This window comes from Ochotona princeps, chromosome 6 (genome assembly GCF_030435755.1).
Source record: "Ochotona princeps isolate mOchPri1 chromosome 6, mOchPri1.hap1, whole genome shotgun sequence".
Classification (NCBI taxonomy): Eukaryota; Metazoa; Chordata; class Mammalia; order Lagomorpha; family Ochotonidae; genus Ochotona; species Ochotona princeps.
Genome location: NC_080837.1, coordinates 77246314 through 77268555, shown reverse-complemented (window position 1 = coordinate 77268555; position 22242 = coordinate 77246314). Strand labels below are relative to the sequence as shown.

At 56.0% G+C, this 22242-nt stretch overlaps 10 non-coding genes across 10 annotated transcripts; all 10 read left to right on the top strand.

The window, feature by feature from the left end:
- Positions 1–1026: 1026 nt before the first annotated feature.
- LOC131480618 (small nucleolar RNA SNORD115) lies at positions 1027–1104 on the top strand. The gene has a single exon (XR_009245672.1). It is a non-coding gene; the product is annotated as a small nucleolar RNA SNORD115 (small nucleolar RNA).
- A 1695-nt stretch (positions 1105–2799) lies between these two features.
- On the top strand, positions 2800–2877 carry LOC131480617 (small nucleolar RNA SNORD115). Its single transcript, XR_009245671.1, has one exon. It is a non-coding gene; the product is annotated as a small nucleolar RNA SNORD115 (small nucleolar RNA).
- A 1695-nt stretch (positions 2878–4572) lies between these two features.
- On the top strand, positions 4573–4650 carry LOC131480616 (small nucleolar RNA SNORD115). The gene has a single exon (XR_009245670.1). It is a non-coding gene; the product is annotated as a small nucleolar RNA SNORD115 (small nucleolar RNA).
- Positions 4651–6345: 1695 nt separating this feature from the next.
- LOC131480615 (small nucleolar RNA SNORD115) lies at positions 6346–6423 on the top strand. The gene has a single exon (XR_009245669.1). It is a non-coding gene; the product is annotated as a small nucleolar RNA SNORD115 (small nucleolar RNA).
- Positions 6424–8118: 1695 nt separating this feature from the next.
- Positions 8119–8196, top strand: LOC131480614 (small nucleolar RNA SNORD115). Its single transcript, XR_009245668.1, has one exon. It is a non-coding gene; the product is annotated as a small nucleolar RNA SNORD115 (small nucleolar RNA).
- A 1695-nt stretch (positions 8197–9891) lies between these two features.
- On the top strand, positions 9892–9969 carry LOC131480613 (small nucleolar RNA SNORD115). The gene has a single exon (XR_009245667.1). It is a non-coding gene; the product is annotated as a small nucleolar RNA SNORD115 (small nucleolar RNA).
- Positions 9970–11664: 1695 nt separating this feature from the next.
- LOC131480612 (small nucleolar RNA SNORD115) lies at positions 11665–11742 on the top strand. Its single transcript, XR_009245666.1, has one exon. It is a non-coding gene; the product is annotated as a small nucleolar RNA SNORD115 (small nucleolar RNA).
- Positions 11743–13437: 1695 nt separating this feature from the next.
- LOC131480611 (small nucleolar RNA SNORD115) lies at positions 13438–13515 on the top strand. The gene has a single exon (XR_009245665.1). It is a non-coding gene; the product is annotated as a small nucleolar RNA SNORD115 (small nucleolar RNA).
- A 1695-nt stretch (positions 13516–15210) lies between these two features.
- On the top strand, positions 15211–15288 carry LOC131480610 (small nucleolar RNA SNORD115). The gene has a single exon (XR_009245664.1). It is a non-coding gene; the product is annotated as a small nucleolar RNA SNORD115 (small nucleolar RNA).
- Positions 15289–16979: 1691 nt separating this feature from the next.
- LOC131480609 (small nucleolar RNA SNORD115) lies at positions 16980–17057 on the top strand. The gene has a single exon (XR_009245663.1). It is a non-coding gene; the product is annotated as a small nucleolar RNA SNORD115 (small nucleolar RNA).
- Positions 17058–22242: the final 5185 nt, after the last annotated feature.

Sequence of the window (22242 nt, the reverse complement as noted above, 5' to 3'; positions counted from 1 at the left end):
CTGGCTGTGCAGGTCCCAGCTCCACTTGCCTCAGAGGGATGCGCCAGCTTCTGGCCAGCCGAGGACACCACTCTGTTAGGTCACCTCGGGCAGGACAGCTGCAGGCAGTGCCATTTGGGTCCCGTGCCCACAGCTGGCACTGTCTGTCTGAATTGCATGCCATGCCACGCCGCATGGCTGGGCTTCAGGCTGTCCTGAGCGCAGCCCAGGTGCCAGGGCTCCCTGAAAACGGATGCCTACACCTACACGGGTGGCTTCCAAGCCACACCACAAGACTTAGCCTCTTGTCCAGCCCCGTGACTATTCCTCATCTCTCTAAGCTGTCCAGGTCTGTGGTGTGCAGAGGAACGTGTGTGTGCAGGGCAGAACCTGAGCTCCTGGATGCGGTGTGTGCTCGCAGCCTGTTCTTGGGTAGCTCGGGACAGACACTGATGCCATGTTGTTAGGTGTGAGACGAGGGTTGTGAAGGGCCCTCCCTGAGTAAAGCCCCTGGAACCAATGCTGTCATGCCAACACTGTGGCCCTGCTTGCTTGTGCTGCCAGGAATGTGCCAGGATGTGGGCATCAGGGGCAGGAAAGAGAGGCACACAGAGTGTCTTTCAGCAGGGCCATGTGGGCCAATGGCACCTGTGGGTCTGGGGCACCTGTGGGCCCAGTTGTCCCAAGCCGAGTGGGCGGAGCTTGTCTGCCCCAGCACGCAGCCTGCCTGCCTGGACACCCTCAGCTGCAGCATGGGGACCACAACCCACCCAGAGCCAGTGCACTCAGAAGCGGCTCATGCTGCTCTTCTCACCCACCCGCCTCTGCCTGTCCCACAGATGATGTCTCCACTGGAAGCCCCCATCCCTTCCACTCTCCTGCACTCCAGGGCCACTTGCAAGAGCACAGAGCCCATGAAATGCTGCTGCTGCCCACCCTGTTGCCAAAAGACATCTCTGGGACTTGTCATGGTAAGCCAATCCACCTGTTCCCTGGAGGTGGGAGGGCGCATCTTGTGCCACCTGCTCTGCTGCTGTGCCTTGCACTGGGTCAATGATGAGATCCCATACTGAAGAAAGGTGATGACTTAAAAAAGTCATGCTCAATAGGATTACGCTGAGGCCCAGCACAGTCCCAGTGTGACCAGAGGACCCTGGGGGCCCCACATGTGTTCTCGGGAGAAAGCCATGCACACTGGGGACGTGGAGGCCCCCAAACAGGCCAAGACTCAGTTCCTGGTCTCGAGTAGTTGCTCGGGCAACATGAAGCCAGCCTTGTTCCTGCTGGGCTTGCTGTGTGTTCCCCGAGGTACAGGAACTAGGAGACACTGGAGGCTCCCCCTTGAGCTTCTCTCATGCCCTTGTGTCTTTCAGTGAGACGAGCTGCCCCAGGGGACCATGGCACCGCAGGTGGCAGGTGAGTGTGTCGTGGGTTCCACAAGTCTGAACAGAATGTGTGGCTCACACAAATCAAGGCAGGGCAGTGCAGCCTCAGAGCCATGGGAAGGCAGCCTGGTGCGGGGTGGCCATGCGGGAGATGGGAGCCTTTGTTCCCTGAGGCTCAGCAGCTTCGCCTCACACCCTGGTCAGCTGCAGGAGCCAGGCTCCTTGTGGAAAAGCTCGAGAAGTGGCTCTCGATGTGTGTGCATGCAGTGGCCAAGGGCTTGCCTTTCAGTGTTGGTGCAAGGGTGCAGCTGTGGCCGATGATGCGTCTGAGAAGAGGTGTGCGTCAGGTTGTGTTGGAGGTGTGTGTCATGGATCACACAGTGGCACAGAGGCAGGACTGGTGAGGCAGCTGGCTGTGCAGGTCCCAGCTCCACTTGCCTCAGAGGGATGCGCCAGCTTGTGGCCAGCCGAGGACACCACTCTGTTAGGTCACCTCGGGCAGGACAGCTGCAGGCAGTGCCATTTGGGTCCCGTGCCCACAGCTGGCACTGTCTGTCTGAATTGCATGCCATGCCACGCCGCATGGCTGGGCTTCAGGCTGTCCTGAGCGCAGCCCAGGTGCCAGGGCTCCCTGAAAACGGATGCCTACACCTACACGGGTGGCTTCCAAGCCACACCACAAGACTTAGCCTCTTGTCCAGCCCCGTGACTATTCCTCATCTCTCTAAGCTGTCCAGGTCTGTGGTGTGCAGAGGAACGTGTGTGTGCAGGGCAGAACCTGAGCTCCTGGATGCGGTGTGTGCTCGCAGCCTGTTCTTGGGTAGCTCGGGACAGACACTGATGCCATGTTGTTAGGTGTGAGACGAGGGTTGTGAAGGGCCCTCCCTGAGTAAAGCCCCTGGAACCAATGCTGTCATGCCAACACTGTGGCCCTGCTTGCTTGTGCTGCCAGGAATGTGCCAGGATGTGGGCATCAGGGGCAGGAAAGAGAGGCACACAGAGTGTCTTTCAGCAGGGCCATGTGGGCCAATGGCACCTGTGGGTCTGGGGCACCTGTGGGCCCAGTTGTCCCAAGCCGAGTGGGCGGAGCTTGTCTGCCCCAGCACGCAGCCTGCCTGCCTGGACACCCTCAGCTGCAGCATGGGGACCACAACCCACCCAGAGCCAGTGCACTCAGAAGCGGCTCATGCTGCTCTTCTCACCCACCCGCCTCTGCCTGTCCCACAGATGATGTCTCCACCGGAAGCCCCCATCCCTTCCACTCTCCTGCACTCCAGGGCCACTTGCAAGAGCACAGAGCCCATGAAATGCTGCTGCTGCCCACCCTGTTGCCAAAAGACATCTCTGGGACTTGTCATGGTAAGCCAATCCACCTGTTCCCTGGAGGTGGGAGGGCGCATCTTGTGCCACCTGCTCTGCTGCTGTGCCTTGCACTGGGTCAATGATGAGATCCCATACTGAAGAAAGGTGATGACTTAAAAAAGTCATGCTCAATAGGATTACGCTGAGGCCCAGCACAGTCCCAGTGTGACCAGAGGACCCTGGGGGCCCCACATGTGTTCTCGGGAGAAAGCCATGCACACTGGGGACGTGGAGGCCCCCAAACAGGCCAAGACTCAGTTCCTGGTCTCGAGTAGTTGCTCGGGCAACATGAAGCCAGCCTTGTTCCTGCTGGGCTTGCTGTGTGTTCCCCGAGGTGCAGGAACTAGGAGACACTGGAGGCTCCCTCTTGAGCTTCTCTCATGCCCTTGTGTCTTTCAGTGAGACGAGCTGCCCCAGGGGACCATGGCACCGCAGGTGGCAGGTGAGTGTGTCGTGGGTTCCACAAGTCTGAACAGAATGTGTGGCTCACACAAATCAAGGCAGGGCAGTGCAGCCTCAGAGCCATGGGAAGGCAGCCTGGTGCGGGGTGGCCATGCGGGAGATGGGAGCCTTTGTTCCCTGAGGCTCAGCAGCTTCGCCTCACACCCTGGTCAGCTGCAGGAGCCAGGCTCCTTGTGGAAAAGCTCGAGAAGTGGCTCTCGATGTGTGTGCATGCAGTGGCCAAGGGCTTGCCTTTCAGTGTTGGTGCAAGGGTGCAGCTGTGGCCGATGATGCGTCTGAGAAGAGGTGTGCGTCAGGTTGTGTTGGAGGTGTGTGTCATGGATCACACAGTGGCACAGAGGCAGGACTGGTGAGGCAGCTGGCTGTGCAGGTCCCAGCTCCACTTGCCTCAGAGGGATGCGCCAGCTTGTGGCCAGCCGAGGACACCACTCTGTTAGGTCACCTCGGGCAGGACAGCTGCAGGCAGTGCCATTTGGGTCCCGTGCCCACAGCTGGCACTGTCTGTCTGAATTGCATGCCATGCCACGCCGCATGGCTGGGCTTCAGGCTGTCCTGAGCGCAGCCCAGGTGCCAGGGCTCCCTGAAAACGGATGCCTACACCTACACGGGTGGCTTCCAAGCCACACCACAAGACTTAGCCTCTTGTCCAGCCCCGTGACTATTCCTCATCTCTCTAAGCTGTCCAGGTCTGTGGTGTGCAGAGGAACGTGTGTGTGCAGGGCAGAACCTGAGCTCCTGGATGCGGTGTGTGCTCGCAGCCTGTTCTTGGGTAGCTCGGGACAGACACTGATGCCATGTTGTTAGGTGTGAGACGAGGGTTGTGAAGGGCCCTCCCTGAGTAAAGCCCCTGGAACCAATGCTGTCATGCCAACACTGTGGCCCTGCTTGCTTGTGCTGCCAGGAATGTGCCAGGATGTGGGCATCAGAGGCAGGAAAGAGAGGCACACAGAGTGTCTTTCAGCAGGGCCATGTGGGCCAATGGCACCTGTGGGTCTGGGGCACCTGTGGGCCCAGTTGTCCCAAGCCGAGTGGGCGGAGCTTGTCTGCCCCAGCACGCAGCCTGCCTGCCTGGACACCCTCAGCTGCAGCATGGGGACCACAACCCACCCAGAGCCAGTGCACTCAGAAGCGGCTCATGCTGCTCTTCTCACCCACCCGCCTCTGCCTGTCCCACAGATGATGTCTCCACTGGAAGCCCCCATCCCTTCCACTCTCCTGCACTCCAGGGCCACTTGCAAGAGCACAGAGCCCATGAAATGCTGCTGCTGCCCACCCTGTTGCCAAAAGACATCTCTGGGACTTGTCATGGTAAGCCAATCCACCTGTTCCCTGGAGGTGGGAGGGCGCATCTTGTGCCACCTGCTCTGCTGCTGTGCCTTGCACTGGGTCAATGATGAGATCCCATACTGAAGAAAGGTGATGACTTAAAAAAGTCATGCTCAATAGGATTACGCTGAGGCCCAGCACAGTCCCAGTGTGACCAGAGGACCCTGGGGGCCCCACATGTGTTCTCGGGAGAAAGCCATGCACACTGGGGACGTGGAGGCCCCCAAACAGGCCAAGACTCAGTTCCTGGTCTCGAGTAGTTGCTCGGGCAACATGAAGCCAGCCTTGTTCCTGCTGGGCTTGCTGTGTGTTCCCCGAGGTACAGGAACTAGGAGACACTGGAGGCTCCCCCTTGAGCTTCTCTCATGCCCTTGTGTCTTTCAGTGAGACGAGCTGCCCCAGGGGACCATGGCACCGCAGGTGGCAGGTGAGTGTGTCGTGGGTTCCACAAGTCTGAACAGAATGTGTGGCTCACACAAATCAAGGCAGGGCAGTGCAGCCTCAGAGCCATGGGAAGGCAGCCTGGTGCGGGGTGGCCATGCGGGAGATGGGAGCCTTTGTTCCCTGAGGCTCAGCAGTTTCGCCTCACACCCTGGTCAGCTGCAGGAGCCAGGCTCCTTGTGGAAAAGCTCGAGAAGTGGCTCTCGATGTGTGTGCATGCAGTGGCCAAGGGCTTGCCTTTCAGTGTTGGTGCAAGGGTGCAGCTGTGGCCGATGATGCGTCTGAGAAGAGGTGTGCGTCAGGTTGTGTTGGAGGTGTGTGTCATGGATCACACAGTGGCACAGAGGCAGGACTGGTGAGGCAGCTGGCTGTGCAGGTCCCAGCTCCACTTGCCTCAGAGGGATGCGCCAGCTTGTGGCCAGCCGAGGACACCACTCTGTTAGGTCACCTCGGGCAGGACAGCTGCAGGCAGTGCCATTTGGGTCCCGTGCCCACAGCTGGCACTGTCTGTCTGAATTGCATGCCATGCCACGCCGCATGGCTGGGCTTCAGGCTGTCCTGAGCGCAGCCCAGGTGCCAGGGCTCCCTGAAAACGGATGCCTACACCTACACGGGTGGCTTCCAAGCCACACCACAAGACTTAGCCTCTTGTCCAGCCCCGTGACTATTCCTCATCTCTCTAAGCTGTCCAGGTCTGTGGTGTGCAGAGGAACGTGTGTGTGCAGGGCAGAACCTGAGCTCCTGGATGCGGTGTGTGCTCGCAGCCTGTTCTTGGGTAGCTCGGGACAGACACTGATGCCATGTTGTTAGGTGTGAGACGAGGGTTGTGAAGGGCCCTCCCTGAGTAAAGCCCCTGGAACCAATGCTGTCATGCCAACACTGTGGCCCTGCTTGCTTGTGCTGCCAGGAATGTGCCAGGATGTGGGCATCAGGGGCAGGAAAGAGAGGCACACAGAGTGTCTTTCAGCAGGGCCATGTGGGCCAATGGCACCTGTGGGTCTGGGGCACCTGTGGGCCCAGTTGTCCCAAGCCGAGTGGGCGGAGCTTGTCTGCCCCAGCACGCAGCCTGCCTGCCTGGACACCCTCAGCTGCAGCATGGGGACCACAACCCACCCAGAGCCAGTGCACTCAGAAGCGGCTCATGCTGCTCTTCTCACCCACCCGCCTCTGCCTGTCCCACAGATGATGTCTCCACCGGAAGCCCCCATCCCTTCCACTCTCCTGCACTCCAGGGCCACTTGCAAGAGCACAGAGCCCATGAAATGCTGCTGCTGCCCACCCTGTTGCCAAAAGACATCTCTGGGACTTGTCATGGTAAGCCAATCCACCTGTTCCCTGGAGGTGGGAGGGCGCATCTTGTGCCACCTGCTCTGCTGCTGTGCCTTGCACTGGGTCAATGATGAGATCCCATACTGAAGAAAGGTGATGACTTAAAAAAGTCATGCTCAATAGGATTACGCTGAGGCCCAGCACAGTCCCAGTGTGACCAGAGGACCCTGGGGGCCCCACATGTGTTCTCGGGAGAAAGCCATGCACACTGGGGACGTGGAGGCCCCCAAACAGGCCAAGACTCAGTTCCTGGTCTCGAGTAGTTGCTCGGGCAACATGAAGCCAGCCTTGTTCCTGCTGGGCTTGCTGTGTGTTCCCCGAGGTACAGGAACTAGGAGACACTGGAGGCTCCCTCTTGAGCTTCTCTCATGCCCTTGTGTCTTTCAGTGAGACGAGCTGCCCCAGGGGACCATGGCACCGCAGGTGGCAGGTGAGTGTGTCGTGGGTTCCACAAGTCTGAACAGAATGTGTGGCTCACACAAATCAAGGCAGGGCAGTGCAGCCTCAGAGCCATGGGAAGGCAGCCTGGTGCGGGGTGGCCATGCGGGAGATGGGAGCCTTTGTTCCCTGAGGCTCAGCAGCTTCGCCTCACACCCTGGTCAGCTGCAGGAGCCAGGCTCCTTGTGGAAAAGCTCGAGAAGTGGCTCTCGATGTGTGTGCATGCAGTGGCCAAGGGCTTGCCTTTCAGTGTTGGTGCAAGGGTGCAGCTGTGGCCGATGATGCGTCTGAGAAGAGGTGTGCGTCAGGTTGTGTTGGAGGTGTGTGTCATGGATCACACAGTGGCACAGAGGCAGGACTGGTGAGGCAGCTGGCTGTACAGGTCCCAGCTCCACTTGCCTCAGAGGGATGCGCCAGCTTGTGGCCAGCCGAGGACACCACTCTGTTAGGTCACCTCGGGCAGGACAGCTGCAGGCAGTGCCATTTGGGTCCCGTGCCCACAGCTGGCACTGTCTGTCTGAATTGCATGCCATGCCACGCCGCATGGCTGGGCTTCAGGCTGTCCTGAGCGCAGCCCAGGTGCCAGGGCTCCCTGAAAACGGATGCCTACACCTACACGGGTGGCTTCCAAGCCACACCACAAGACTTAGCCTCTTGTCCAGCCCCGTGACTATTCCTCATCTCTCTAAGCTGTCCAGGTCTGTGGTGTGCAGAGGAACGTGTGTGTGCAGGGCAGAACCTGAGCTCCTGGATGCGGTGTGTGCTCGCAGCCTGTTCTTGGGTAGCTCGGGACAGACACTGATGCCATGTTGTTAGGTGTGAGACGAGGGTTGTGAAGGGCCCTCCCTGAGTAAAGCCCCTGGAACCAATGCTGTCATGCCAACACTGTGGCCCTGCTTGCTTGTGCTGCCAGGAATGTGCCAGGATGTGGGCATCAGGGGCAGGAAAGAGAGGCACACAGAGTGTCTTTCAGCAGGGCCATGTGGGCCAATGGCACCTGTGGATCTGGGGCACCTGTGGGCCCAGTTGTCCCAAGCCGAGTGGGCGGAGCTTGTCTGCCCCAGCACGCAGCCTGCCTGCCTGGACACCCTCAGCTGCAGCATGGGGACCACAACCCACCCAGAGCCAGTGCACTCAGAAGCGGCTCATGCTGCTCTTCTCACCCACCCGCCTCTGCCTGTCCCACAGATGATGTCTCCACCGGAAGCCCCCATCCCTTCCACTCTCCTGCACTCCAGGGCCACTTGCAAGAGCACAGAGCCCATGAAATGCTGCTGCTGCCCACCCTGTTGCCAAAAGACATCTCTGGGACTTGTCATGGTAAGCCAATCCACCTGTTCCCTGGAGGTGGGAGGGCGCATCTTGTGCCACCTGCTCTGCTGCTGTGCCTTGCACTGGGTCAATGATGAGATCCCATACTGAAGAAAGGTGATGACTTAAAAAAGTCATGCTCAATAGGATTACGCTGAGGCCCAGCACAGTCCCAGTGTGACCAGAGGACCCTGGGGGCCCCACATGTGTTCTCGGGAGAAAGCCATGCACACTGGGGACGTGGAGGCCCCCAAACAGGCCAAGACTCAGTTCCTGGTCTTGAGTAGTTGCTCGGGCAACATGAAGCCAGCCTTGTTCCTGCTGGGCTTGCTGTGTGTTCCCCGAGGTACAGGAACTAGGAGACACTGGAGGCTCCCCCTTGAGCTTCTCTCATGCCCTTGTGTCTTTCAGTGAGACGAGCTGCCCCAGGGGACCATGGCACCGCAGGTGGCAGGTGAGTGTGTCGTGGGTTCCACAAGTCTGAACAGAATGTGTGGCTCACACAAATCAAGGCAGGGCAGTGCAGCCTCAGAGCCATGGGAAGGCAGCCTGGTGCGGGGTGGCCATGCGGGAGATGGGAGCCTTTGTTCCCTGAGGCTCAGCAGTTTCGCCTCACACCCTGGTCAGCTGCAGGAGCCAGGCTCCTTGTGGAAAAGCTCGAGAAGTGGCTCTCGACGGGTGTGCATGCAGTGGCCAAGGGCTTGCCTTTCAGTGTTGGTGCAAGGGTGCAGCTGTGGCCGATGATGCGTCTGAGAAGAGGTGTGCGTCAGGTTGTGTTGGAGGTGTGTGTCATGGATCACACAGTGGCACAGAGGCAGGACTGGTGAGGCAGCTGGCTGTGCCGGTCCCAGCTCCACTTGCCTCAGAGGGATGCGCCAGCTTGTGGCCAGCCGAGGACACCACTCTGTTAGGTCACCTCGGGCAGGACAGCTGCAGGCAGTGCCATTTGGGTCCCGTGCCCACAGCTGGCACTGTCTGTCTGAATTGCATGCCATGCCACGCCACATGGCTGGGCTTCAGGCTGTCCTGAGCGCAGCCCAGGTGCCAGGGCTCCCTGAAAACGGATGCCTACACCTACACGGGTGGCTTCCAAGCCACACCACAAGACTTAGCCTCTTGTCCAGCCCCGTGACTATTCCTCATCTCTCTAAGCTGTCCAGGTCTGTGGTGTGCAGAGGAACGTGTGTGTGCAGGGCAGAACCTGAGCTCCTGGATGCGGTGTGTGCTCGCAGCCTGTTCTTGGGTAGCTCGGGACAGACACTGATGCCATGTTGTTAGGTGTGAGACGAGGGTTGTGAAGGGCCCTCCCTGAGTAAAGCCCCTGGAACCAATGCTGTCATGCCAACACTGTGGCCCTGCTTGCTTGTGCTGCCAGGAATGTGCCAGGATGTGGGCATCAGGGGCAGGAAAGAGAGGCACACAGAGTGTCTTTCAGCAGGGCCATGTGGGCCAATGGCACCTGTGGGTCTGGGGTACCTGTGGGCCCAGTTGTCCCAAGCCGAGTGGGCGGAACTTGTCTGCCCCAGCACGCAGCCTGCCTGCCTGGACACCCTCAGCTGCAGCATGGGGACCACAACCCACCCAGAGCCAGTGCACTCAGAAGCGGCTCATGCTGCTCTTCTCACCCACCCGCCTCTGCCTGTCCCACAGATGATGTCTCCACTGGAAGCCCCCATCCCTTCCACTCTCCTGCACTCCAGGGCCACTTGCAAGAGCACAGAGCCCATGAAATGCTGCTGCTGCCCACCCTGTTGCCAAAAGACATCTCTGGGACTTGTCATGGTAAGCCAATCCACCTGTTCCCTGGAGGTGGGAGGGCGCATCTTGTGCCACCTGCTCTGCTGCTGTGCCTTGCACTGGGTCAATGATGAGATCCCATACTGAAGAAAGGTGATGACTTAAAAAAGTCATGCTCAATAGGATTACGCTGAGGCCCAGCACAGTCCCAGTGTGACCAGAGGACCCTGGGGGCCCCACATGTGTTCTCGGGAGAAAGCCATGCACACTGGGGACGTGGAGGCCCCCAAACAGGCCAAGACTCAGTTCCTGGTCTTGAGTAGTTGCTCGGGCAACATGAAGCCAGCCTTGTTCCTGCTGGGCTTGCTGTGTGTTCCCCGAGGTACAGGAACTAGGAGACACTGGAGGCTCCCCCTTGAGCTTCTCTCATGCCCTTGTGTCTTTCAGTGAGACGAGCTGCCCCAGGGGACCATGGCACCGCAGGTGGCAGGTGAGTGTGTCGTGGGTTCCACAAGTCTGAACAGAATGTGTGGCTCACACAAATCAAGGCAGGGCAGTGCAGCCTCAGAGCCATGGGAAGGCAGCCTGGTGCGGGGTGGCCATGCGGGAGATGGGAGCCTTTGTTCCCTGAGGCTCAGCAGCTTCGCCTCACACCCTGGTCAGCTGCAGGAGCCAGGCTCCTTGTGGAAAAGCTCGAGAAGTGGCTCTCGATGTGTGTACATGCAGTGGCCAAGGGCTTGCCTTTCAGTGTTGGTGCAAGGGTGCAGCTGTGGCCGATGATGCGTCTGAGAAGAGGTGTGCGTCAGGTTGTGTTGGAGGTGTGTGTCATGGATCACACAGTGGCACAGAGGCAGGACTGGTGAGGCAGCTGGCTGTGCCGGTCCCAGCTCCACTTGCCTCAGAGGGATGCGCCAGCCTGTGGCCAGCCGAGGACACCACTCTGTTAGGTCACCTCGGGCAGGACAGCTGCAGGCAGTGCCATTTGGGTCCCGTGCCCACAGCTGGCACTGTCTGTCTGAATTGCATGCCATGCCACGCCACATGGCTGGGCTTCAGGCTGTCCTGAGCGCAGCCCAGGTGCCAGGGCTCCCTGAAAACGGATGCCTACACCTACACGGGTGGCTTCCAAGCCACACCACAAGACTTAGCCTCTTGTCCAGCCCCGTGACTATTCCTCATCTCTCTAAGCTGTCCAGGTCTGTGGTGTGCAGAGGAACGTGTGTGTGCAGGGCAGAACCTGAGCTCCTGGATGCGGTGTGTGCTCGCAGCCTGTTCTTGGGTAGCTCGGGACAGACACTGATGCCATGTTGTTAGGTGTGAGACGAGGGTTGTGAAGGGCCCTCCCTGAGTAAAGCCCCTGGAACCAATGCTGTCATGCCAACACTGTGGCCCTGCTTGCTTGTGCTGCCAGGAATGTGCCAGGATGTGGGCATCAGGGGCAGGAAAGAGAGGCACACAGAGTGTCTTTCAGCAGGGCCATGTGGGCCAATGGCACCTGTGGGTCTGGGGTACCTGTGGGCCCAGTTGTCCCAAGCCGAGTGGGCGGAGCTTGTCTGCCCCAGCACGCAGCCTGCCTGCCTGGACACCCTCAGCTGCAGCATGGGGACCACAACCCACCCAGAGCCAGTGCACTCAGAAGCGGCTCATGCTGCTCTTCTCACCCACCCGCCTCTGCCTGTCCCACAGATGATGTCTCCACCGGAAGCCCCCATCCCTTCCACTCTCCTGCACTCCAGGGCCACTTGCAAGAGCACAGAGCCCATGAAATGCTGCTGCTGCCCACCCTGTTGCCAAAAGACATCTCTGGGACTTGTCATGGTAAGCCAATCCACCTGTTCCCTGGAGGTGGGAGGGCGCATCTTGTGCCACCTGCTCTGCTGCTGTGCCTTGCACTGGGTCAATGATGAGATCCCATACTGAAGAAAGGTGATGACTTAAAAAAGTCATGCTCAATAGGATTACGCTGAGGCCCAGCACAGTCCCAGTGTGACCAGAGGACCCTGGGGGCCCCACATGTGTTCTCGGGAGAAAGCCATGCACACTGGGGACGTGGAGGCCCCCAAACAGGCCAAGACTCAGTTCCTGGTCTCGAGTAGTTGCTCGGGCAACATGAAGCCAGCCTTGTTCCTGCTGGGCTTGCTGTGTGTTCCCCGAGGTACAGGAACTAGGAGACACTGGAGGCTCCCCCTTGAGCTTCTCTCATGCCCTTGTGTCTTTCAGTGAGACGAGCTGCCCCAGGGGACCATGGCACCGCAGGTGGCAGGTGAGTGTGTCGTGGGTTCCACAAGTCTGAACAGAATGTGTGGCTCACACAAATCAAGGCAGGGCAGTGCAGCCTCAGAGCCATGGGAAGGCAGCCTGGTGCGGGGTGGCCATGCGGGAGATGGGAGCCTTTGTTCCCTGAGGCTCAGCAGCTTCGCCTCACACCCTGGTCAGCTGCAGGAGCCAGGCTCCTTGTGGAAAAGCTCGAGAAGTGGCTCTCGACGGGTGTGCATGCAGTGGCCAAGGGCTTGCCTTTCAGTGTTGGTGCAAGGGTGCAGCTGTGGCCGATGATGCGTCTGAGAAGAGGTGTGCGTCAGGTTGTGTTGGAGGTGTGTGTCATGGATCACACAGTGGCACAGAGGCAGGACTGGTGAGGCAGCTGGCTGTGCCGGTCCCAGCTCCACTTGCCTCAGAGGGATGCGCCAGCTTGTGGCCAGCCGAGGACACCACTCTGTTAGGTCACCTCGGGCAGGACAGCTGCAGGCAGTGCCATTTGGGTCCCGTGCCCACAGCTGGCACTGTCTGTCTGAATTGCATGCCATGCCACGCCACATGGCTGGGCTTCAGGCTGTCCTGAGCGCAGCCCAGGTGCCAGGGCTCCCTGAAAACGGATGCCTACACCTACACGGGTGGCTTCCAAGCCACACCACAAGACTTAGCCTCTTGTCCAGCCCCGTGACTATTCCTCATCTCTCTAAGCTGTCCAGGTCTGTGGTGTGCAGAGGAACGTGTGTGTGCAGGGCAGAACCTGAGCTCCTGGATGCGGTGTGTGCTCGCAGCCTGTTCTTGGGTAGCTCGGGACAGACACTGATGCCATGTTGTTAGGTGTGAGACGAGGGTTGTGAAGGGCCCTCCCTGAGTAAAGCCCCTGGAACCAATGCTGTCATGCCAACACTGTGGCCCTGCTTGCTTGTGCTGCCAGGAATGTGCCAGGATGTGGGCATCAGGGGCAGGAAAGAGAGGCACACAGAGTGTCTTTCAGCAGGGCCATGTGGGCCAATGGCACCTGTGGGTCTGGGGCACCTGTGGGCCCAGTTGTCCCAAGCCGAGTGGGCGGAGCTTGTCTGCCCCAGCACGCAGCCTGCCTGCCTGGACACCCTCAGCTGCAGCATGGGGACCACAACCCACCCAGAGCCAGTGCACTCAGAAGCGGCTCATGCTGCTCTTCTCACCCACCCGCCTCTGCCTGTCCCACAGATGATGTCTCCACCGGAAGCCCCCATCCCTTCCACTCTCCTGCACTCCAGGGCCACTTGCAAGAGCACAGAGCCCATGAAATGCTGCTGCTGCCCACCCTGTTGCCAAAAGACATCTCTGGGACTTGTCATGGTAAGCCAATCCACCTGTTCCCTGGAGGTGGGAGGGCGCATCTTGTGCCACCTGCTCTGCTGCTGTGCCTTGCACTGGGTCAATGATGAGATCCCATACTGAAGAAAGGTGATGACTTAAAAAAGTCATGCTCAATAGGATTACGCTGAGGCCCAGCACAGTCCCAGTGTGACCAGAGGACCCTGGGGGCCCCACATGTGTTCTCGGGAGAAAGCCATGCACACTGGGGACGTGGAGGCCCCCAAACAGGCCAAGACTCAGTTCCTGGTCTCGAGTAGTTGCTCGGGCAACATGAAGCCAGCCTTGTTCCTGCTGGGCTTGCTGTGTGTTCCCCGAGGTACAGGAACTAGGAGACACTGGAGGCTCCCCCTTGAGCTTCTCTCATGCCCTTGTGTCTTTCAGTGAGACGAGCTGCCCCAGGGGACCATGGCACCGCAGGTGGCAGGTGAGTGTGTCGTGGGTTCCACAAGTCTGAACAGAATGTGTGGCTCACACAAATCAAGGCAGGGCAGTGCAGCCTCAGAGCCATGGGAAGGCAGCCTGGTGCGGGGTGGCCATGCGGGAGATGGGAGCCTTTGTTCCCTGAGGCTCAGCAGCTTCGCCTCACACCCTGGTCAGCTGCAGGAGCCAGGCTCCTTGTGGAAAAGCTCGAGAAGTGGCTCTCGATGTGTGTGCATGCAGTGGCCAAGGGCTTGCCTTTCAGTGTTGGTGCAAGGGTGCAGCTGTGGCCGATGGTGCGTCTGAGAAGAGGTGTGCGTCAGGTTGTGTTGGAGGTGTGTGTCATGGATCACACAGTGGCACAGAGGCAGGACTGGTGAGGCAGCTGGCTGTGCAGGTCCCAGCTCCACTTGCCTCAGAGGGATGCGCCAGCTTGTGGCCAGCCGAGGACACCACTCTGTTAGGTCACCTCGGGCAGGACAGCTGCAGGCAGTGCCATTTGGGTCCCGTGCCCACAGCTGGCACTGTCTGTCTGAATTGCATGCCATGCCACGCCGCATGGCTGGGCTTCAGGCTGTCCTGAGCGCAGCCCAGGTGCCAGGGCTCCCTGAAAACGGATGCCTACACCTACACGGGTGGCTTCCAAGCCACACCACAAGACTTAGCCTCTTGTCCAGCCCCGTGACTATTCCTCATCTCTCTAAGCTGTCCAGGTCTGTGGTGTGCAGAGGAACGTGTGTGTGCAGGGCAGAACCTGAGCTCCTGGATGCGGTGTGTGCTCGCAGCCTGTTCTTGGGTAGCTCGGGACAGACACTGATGCCATGTTGTTAGGTGTGAGACGAGGGTTGTGAAGGGCCCTCCCTGAGTAAAGCCCCTGGAACCAATGCTGTCATGCCAACACTGTGGCCCTGCTTGCTTGTGCTGCCAGGAATGTGCCAGGATGTGGGCATCAGGGGCAGGAAAGAGAGGCACACAGAGTGTCTTTCAGCAGGGCCATGTGGGCCAATGGCACCTGTGGGTCTGGGGCACCTGTGGGCCCAGTTGTCCCAAGCCGAGTGGGCGGAGCTTGTCTGCCCCAGCACGCAGCCTGCCTGCCTGGACACCCTCAGCTGCAGCATGGGGACCACAACCCACCCAGAGCCAGTGCACTCAGAAGCGGCTCATGCTGCTCTTCTCACCCACCCGCCTCTGCCTGTCCCACAGATGATGTCTCCACCGGAAGCCCCCATCCCTTCCACTCTCCTGCACTCCAGGGCCACTTGCAAGAGCACAGAGCCCATGAAATGCTGCTGCTGCCCACCCTGTTGCCAAAAGACATCTCTGGGACTTGTCATGGTAAGCCAATCCACCTGTTCCCTGGAGGTGGGAGGGCGCATCTTGTGCCACCTGCTCTGCTGCTGTGCCTTGCACTGGGTCAATGATGAGATCCCATACTGAAGAAAGGTGATGACTTAAAAAAGTCATGCTCAATAGGATTACGCTGAGGCCCAGCACAGTCCCAGTGTGACCAGAGGACCCTGGGGGCCCCACATGTGTTCTCGGGAGAAAGCCATGCACACTGGGGACGTGGAGGCCCCCAAACAGGCCAAGACTCAGTTCCTGGTCTCGAGTAGTTGCTCGGGCAACATGAAGCCAGCCTTGTTCCTGCTGGGCTTGCTGTGTGTTCCCCGAGGTACAGGAACTAGGAGACACTGGAGGCTCCCCCTTGAGCTTCTCTCATGCCCTTGTGTCTTTCAGTGAGACGAGCTGCCCCAGGGGACCATGGCACCGCAGGTGGCAGGTGAGTGTGTCGTGGGTTCCACAAGTCTGAACAGAATGTGTGGCTCACACAAATCAAGGCAGGGCAGTGCAGCCTCAGAGCCATGGGAAGGCAGCCTGGTGCGGGGTGGCCATGCGGGAGATGGGAGCCTTTGTTCCCTGAGGCTCAGCAGCTTCGCCTCACACCCTGGTCAGCTGCAGGAGCCAGGCTCCTTGTGGAAAAGCTCGAGAAGTGGCTCTCGATGTGTGTGCATGCAGTGGCCAAGGGCTTGCCTTTCAGTGTTGGTGCAAGGGTGCAGCTGTGGCCGATGGTGCGTCTGAGAAGAGGTGTGCGTCAGGTTGTGTTGGAGGTGTGTGTCATGGATCACACAGTGGCACAGAGGCAGGACTGGTGAGGCAGCTGGCTGTGCAGGTCCCAGCTCCACTTGCCTCAGAGGGATGCGCCAGCTTGTGGCCAGCCGAGGACACCACTCTGTTAGGTCACCTCGGGCAGGACAGCTGCAGGCAGTGCCATTTGGGTCCCGTGCCCACAGCTGGCACTGTCTGAATTGCATGCCATGCCACGCCGCATGGCTGGGCTTCAGGCTGTCCTGAGCACAGCCCAGGTGCCAGGGCTCCCTGAAAACGGATGCCTACACCTACACGGGTGGCTTCCAAGCCACACCACAAGACTTAGCCTCTTGTCCAGCCCCGTGACTATTCCTCATCTCTCTAAGCTGTCCAGGTCTGTGGTGTGCAGAGGAACGTGTGTGTGCAGGGCAGAACCTGAGCTCCTGGATGCGGTGTGTGCTCGCAGCCTGTTCTTGGGTAGCTCGGGACAGACACTGATGCCATGTTGTTAGGTGTGAGACGAGGGTTGTGAAGGGCCCTCCCTGAGTAAAGCCCCTGGAACCAATGCTGTCATGCCAACACTGTGGCCCTGCTTGCTTGTGCTGCCAGGAATGTGCCAGGATGTGGGCATCAGGGGCAGGAAAGAGAGGCACACAGAGTGTCTTTCAGCAGGGCCATGTGGGCCAATGGCACCTGTGGGTCTGGGGCACCTGTGGGCCCAGTTGTCCCAAGCCGAGTGGGCGGAGCTTGTCTGCCCCAGCACGCAGCCTGCCTGCCTGGACACCCTCAGCTGCAGCATGGGGACCACAACCCACCCAGAGCCAGTGCACTCAGAAGCGGCTCATGCTGCTCTTCTCACCCACCCGCCTCTGCCTGTCCCACAGATGATGTCTCCACCGGAAGCCCCCATCCCTTCCACTCTCCTGCACTCCAGGGCCACTTGCAAGAGCACAGAGCCCATGAAATGCTGCTGCTGCCCACCCTGTTGCCAAAAGACATCTCTGGGACTTGTCATGGTAAGCCAATCCACCTGTTCCCTGGAGGTGGGAGGGCGCATCTTGTGCCACCTGCTCTGCTGCTGTGCCTTGCACTGGGTCAATGATGAGATCCCATACTGAAGAAAGGTGATGACTTAAAAAAGTCATGCTCAATAGGATTACGCTGAGGCCCAGCACAGTCCCAGTGTGACCAGAGGACCCTGGGGGCCCCACATGTGTTCTCGGGAGAAAGCCATGCACACTGGGGACGTGGAGGCCCCCAAACAGGCCAAGACTCAGTTCCTGGTCTCGAGTAGTTGCTCGGGCAACATGAAGCCAGCCTTGTTCCTGCTGGGCTTGCTGTGTGTTCCCCGAGGTACAGGAACTAGGAGACACTGGAGGCTCCCCCTTGAGCTTCTCTCATGCCCTTGTGTCTTTCAGTGAGACGAGCTGCCCCAGGGGACCATGGCACCGCAGGTGGCAGGTGAGTGTGTCGTGGGTTCCACAAGTCTGAACAGAATGTGTGGCTCACACAAATCAAGGCAGGGCAGTGCAGCCTCAGAGCCATGGGAAGGCAGCCTGGTGCGGGGTGGCCATGCGGGAGATGGGAGCCTTTGTTCCCTGAGGCTCAGCAGCTTCGCCTCACACCCTGGTCAGCTGCAGGAGCCAGGCTCCTTGTGGAAAAGCTCGAGAAGTGGCTCTCGATGTGTGTGCATGCAGTGGCCAAGGGCTTGCCTTTCAGTGTTGGTGCAAGGGTGCAGCTATGGCCGATGGTGCGTCTGAGAAGAGGTGTGCGTCAGGTTGTGTTGGAGGTGTGTGTCATGGATCACACAGTGGCACAGAGGCAGGACTGGTGAGGCAGCTGGCTGTGCAGGTCCCAGCTCCACTTGCCTCAGAGGGATGCGCCAGCTTGTGGCCAGCCGAGGACACCACTCTGTTAGGTCACCTCGGGCAGGGAGATAAAAAGAGGTAAAGTAGTGCTAAAAGAGAAAACATCCTGACATACTAGTAATCACTAGTGAGCACTTCTTGTTGAATGCATCCTTTGATCATTATGTGGTGTCAATCATCTCTTCATATATTTCAAGTCAAAGTCTTATATACAGCAGCTTTTCTGTTTTGCATCATTGTAGACTATCTTTTTCTGTCTTTTCACTTTCTGTCTCTGCATATCTTTGTGTAATGTTTCTCGTGTATGCCACAAATATATTGATTTTTTTGTTACTATTTGCTAATCTATCATGCCTGATTGATGAGTTCAAGGCATTCAGATTCAGAGTTTATATCAATAGTTATTAATTTGTTCCTGTCATTTTTACAATTGGTTTTTCATTGTTTGATTTAATCTTCTGGTTTTTTTTTTTTATTGGGACATTCTCCACAGTTGCCTTTTGTTTTGGTAGATGCTATTTTCTCTTTGAAGAGAACATCTTTATGTATCATTTGTGGGGCAAGTCTGGAAGAGGCATATTCTTTTAACTTTTCCTTACTGTGGAAAAATTTCATTTCATTTTCAAAGACAAGTAAAAGTTTTGCTTGGTGCATTATCCTGTGCTGACAATTTTTTGATTTTAAAATCTGGAATATGTCGCTCCATTTTCTTATGGCCTGTTAAGTTTTCCCCTGAGAGTTCAGCTGTGAGTTTGAATGGGATGCTTCTATATGTTAATTGGTTTTTTAAATGTGCATGTTTAAGGTTCTTTTCACTGTGTCCGATTGAAGAAAGCTTGACTATCCTGTGTCTTGGTGAAGATCTCTTTTGGTCAATGCTATTGAAAGTTCTGTGATCCTCCTGTATGTTTCCCAATTCTTTTTCTAGATTAGGGAAATTTTCCCTGATTTTGTTGAATATACCTTTAATCCCAGCTTCTCTTTCTGCACCTTCTGGGACTCCCATAACTCATATAAAACACTTTCTTCTGATTAAATTCTTCAATGACTCATAGGTCATAGAGTAGCATCCTTTTCTTCCAGAAGGTTCTTGGTTTTCATTGCTTCAGCGACACATTAGTCATTCAGTAGCATGGTGTTTAATTTTATGGTGTTGTTAATTTCTTTTTTTTTTCCTCTTGTTGATTTTGTTTTGTGGTTTTTCATTTAAGGGAATGTATAGTAACTATGTAATGGAGACTATCATATCCATGTGTGAGATATAATGCAGTATGCATCTCTACTTCCAGACAAAGATGGACTCCCAATGAAACTGTTTACTATATTTTGACAATAGGATGCTGGACTCTCTGCCATTGACCATGCCCACAATGATGGACATATGACTGTTTGTGAAGAATTATACTATAGTAGTAATATAGGGGAACTCAGTGAGGGAGGAGAGAATTGGAAAGGGGATAAGGTAAATCCCAGGGCCTGTGTAATTGTATCATAACATGATAATAAAAAGAGGTAAAATTTTAAAAAAAAACTCATTCTCAAAAGGATTAAGTATGCTGGGACCCAGCCTATAAGTAGTGCTACAGTAAGGTACTGGGGTTCTCATGTGCCTTCCAAGGCAGGAGATTATGAGGAAGGGAGACCTGGAGACTCTCAGGCTGGGAATCCATGCCAATGCTTGAGTTGAAGCTCAGGCCATACTTGGCCAAACCCTGTCTCCTTTGGCTTGATGAAGATTCACTGATTCCCAAGGCCATGCCGGGGTTCCTGCCTTGGCTTCTCTGTGTCTTTCAGTGAGGTGAGCAGTCCAGCAGGATTCCTGGGCATTCCAGGTGCTAGGTGAGTGCTTGACTAATATAAGGACTGGGTGAAGGAACAGAGTTTTTATGAGTGGTGATGAGAATCACGTGAATCCTACCTGAGAGAAGGACCTAGAGAGCCATAGAATGCAGTGACCCAGAGTGCTCATGCAAAACCTGAATCCCTTTGGGTTCTGAAGCCCAGAAAACTTTCCTGACCTCAGCCTTCTGCTTGGCTCCAGTCAGCAATGCAAACACTTCCTAACTGAGGGTTAGGTACATTGGGCTAGTACTACTACTTGGTCTTTATGTGTTGCAGGGACTCTGGGTGTCCTTGTTTGTGTGTCTGAAATGTGAAGACACTGGGGATCAGGTCTTAGTGCTAAGGCCTTGGGATTGAATTGTTAAGGAGGCCTGGACCTGAACTACACCTAGGCATGTAGGGAGAAATAGCAGGACAGCTCACTCTTCAGGTTCTGGCAGCCAGGGATCTGCACATGGCTTGGAAAATACTGGCGCCTAGGTCAGAGGGATGTTCTCAGAAGTTTCTGGGCAAGAAAAAGCTAACACTTAAGTGCCACATGCCAGGACACCTGTAGATGGTGCTACACATGCCCCTTGCCCTTGGCTTGGCCCTGCCGAGGCCTGTCTTTCCCCGACCTCATACTGAGTTGAACCACGTCACAATATCAGGGCCCATCCTGAGACTGGGCTCCTGCTCCTCCACATGAATCTAGAGTTTCTTGAGGGAACTGATCTAAGTTGAAGCCTCATAGACAATCAATGCTTTTACATGTGCCTGAGACAGAATAGAACACCCAAATGCCATAAACATGGCTTGGAAGGCCTAAGCTGAGCTCCTGGGATCCAGTGTGTGCATGCAGCCTGGACCTGGCTACACAGGCCCTTCAGGATGGTGCTGTGTTGGTATGCCCAGAGAACCACAGACAGCTTTGGATGTGTCTCATACAACCAGTCCTCTGGGTCCAATCCCATGCCAGTGCTTGTATGTCCAGTCTTAGACCCACCAGAGCCTTGGTTTCAGCATCAGGGAGAGGGGGTAGCTCCTTGCAACATGGTGACATGACCTTATGGTGCTTCTCTGACCCCAGGACCAACAGGCCTGTGGGTTCATGGAAAAGGTAGGCAGAGCTTTCCAGACACATCATGACAAAATAACTGCCAGACTGACAGGCCTAATCTGAGCCACTGGGGAGATTGCAATCCTGGGTCTGTGTACTTTTCTCAGGGGTCTTCTGTCAAGCAGGCCCCAAGACTACCAATGGGTGAGGCAACTGCATTCTTCTGCAGCAGAAACACCAGAGAAAAACTAGTGGTGAGGGATGTCTATTTATTTTAAAGAGTTATAAGTTTACATGGAGTTTGAAAAGGGGGCAGGAAATGGTGGTCTTGACAGTATTTCCCCCCTACAACAACATTGTGACTGGCTAATAGGTATGTCTGTCTCTCTGGACGCTCCAATGAAGTTATAGGTTGTGAATCACAGGAAGCACAGGAAGATGTGTCCCAAAGCAAGCTTGTTACATGTTGAAATACAGGATGAATGTAGCATTTGACTTTCCAGAATTGTTTACCAAGGAAGTCCTAGCACAGTTCTTAAAGAGGAAGAGAGAATTAGGTGACTCCCATTGCTCTTGCTGCATGCCCAGTGAACAGGCCATGTTGGGGTCTTGGTTAACCAAGACTTTTATCAGGGATTCCCCCAGAGACCCGGTGTGCCATGTGCCTATGGCCTCTTACATGGGCTACCCAGGCAGAGATCCAGGGAAGATCTCCCACATCTCCCCCCTTTGCTCTTAAAACAAACTCTACCACCAAGACTTCTGTCAAAATGGTGACCTTTGTCTTGAGACCCTAAGATGGTGGATCAGATATTGGAGGACAAAATTTAACATAAGAACATCATTTTTCATCACACCACTTTGTAGCCAGAATGCCTGCCACAACATTGTTAATTGTCTTTGATGTAAGTCCAATTTCTGTTGAAGAGTCAGGACAGCTGGTCTATTGATGATTCAAGTCCCAAGGGCATAGGTGCTAAGAATGGCTATGTTGTTCACAGTTTTTACAGTTAAGATGATCTAAGTCAAGGACAGCACAGATATTGCAGCAACAACCATTGTGGTCATGAGGGAGACAGTAGCAGCAATAATGAGACCAAGTGCACATCTGGTCCATATCATGTGCTTGCTTCCAGGGTGCATTCTACTCATCATTCTGCTGGTCTAGCACTGGCACCATTCTTGTTGCAGATTTTGAAACACATATTAAGCCAAATGTGATCAAACAACAACAAGTTGTGAGGTGCAAGATGGAAATATTCCTAACATTAGTAAGGGCTGTAAGATTCCATATGTACGTGTGATCTCTACAAACCACATATGAGACTGAGGAGGTCACATTTTTTGAATAGAATAAAGCAATGCTTCACAGTTTTAGGGTTAGAAAGACACCCAGAAACAGAGAGGCAAGAAAGGATGTTATATAATACCTATTCTCTATTATATCTATAAAGAAAAGCTAAATATATAAGGTGTTAAATTTTGCCAGTATTAACTATAAGGCATATCAGTGTATATAAGAGGTAGCTAAGGAAAATTTTCTGTGATTTGTAAGGTAAAAGGGTGTCTTTAGGTATTAACTTTGGGTTAACAAGCCAGGGATCAT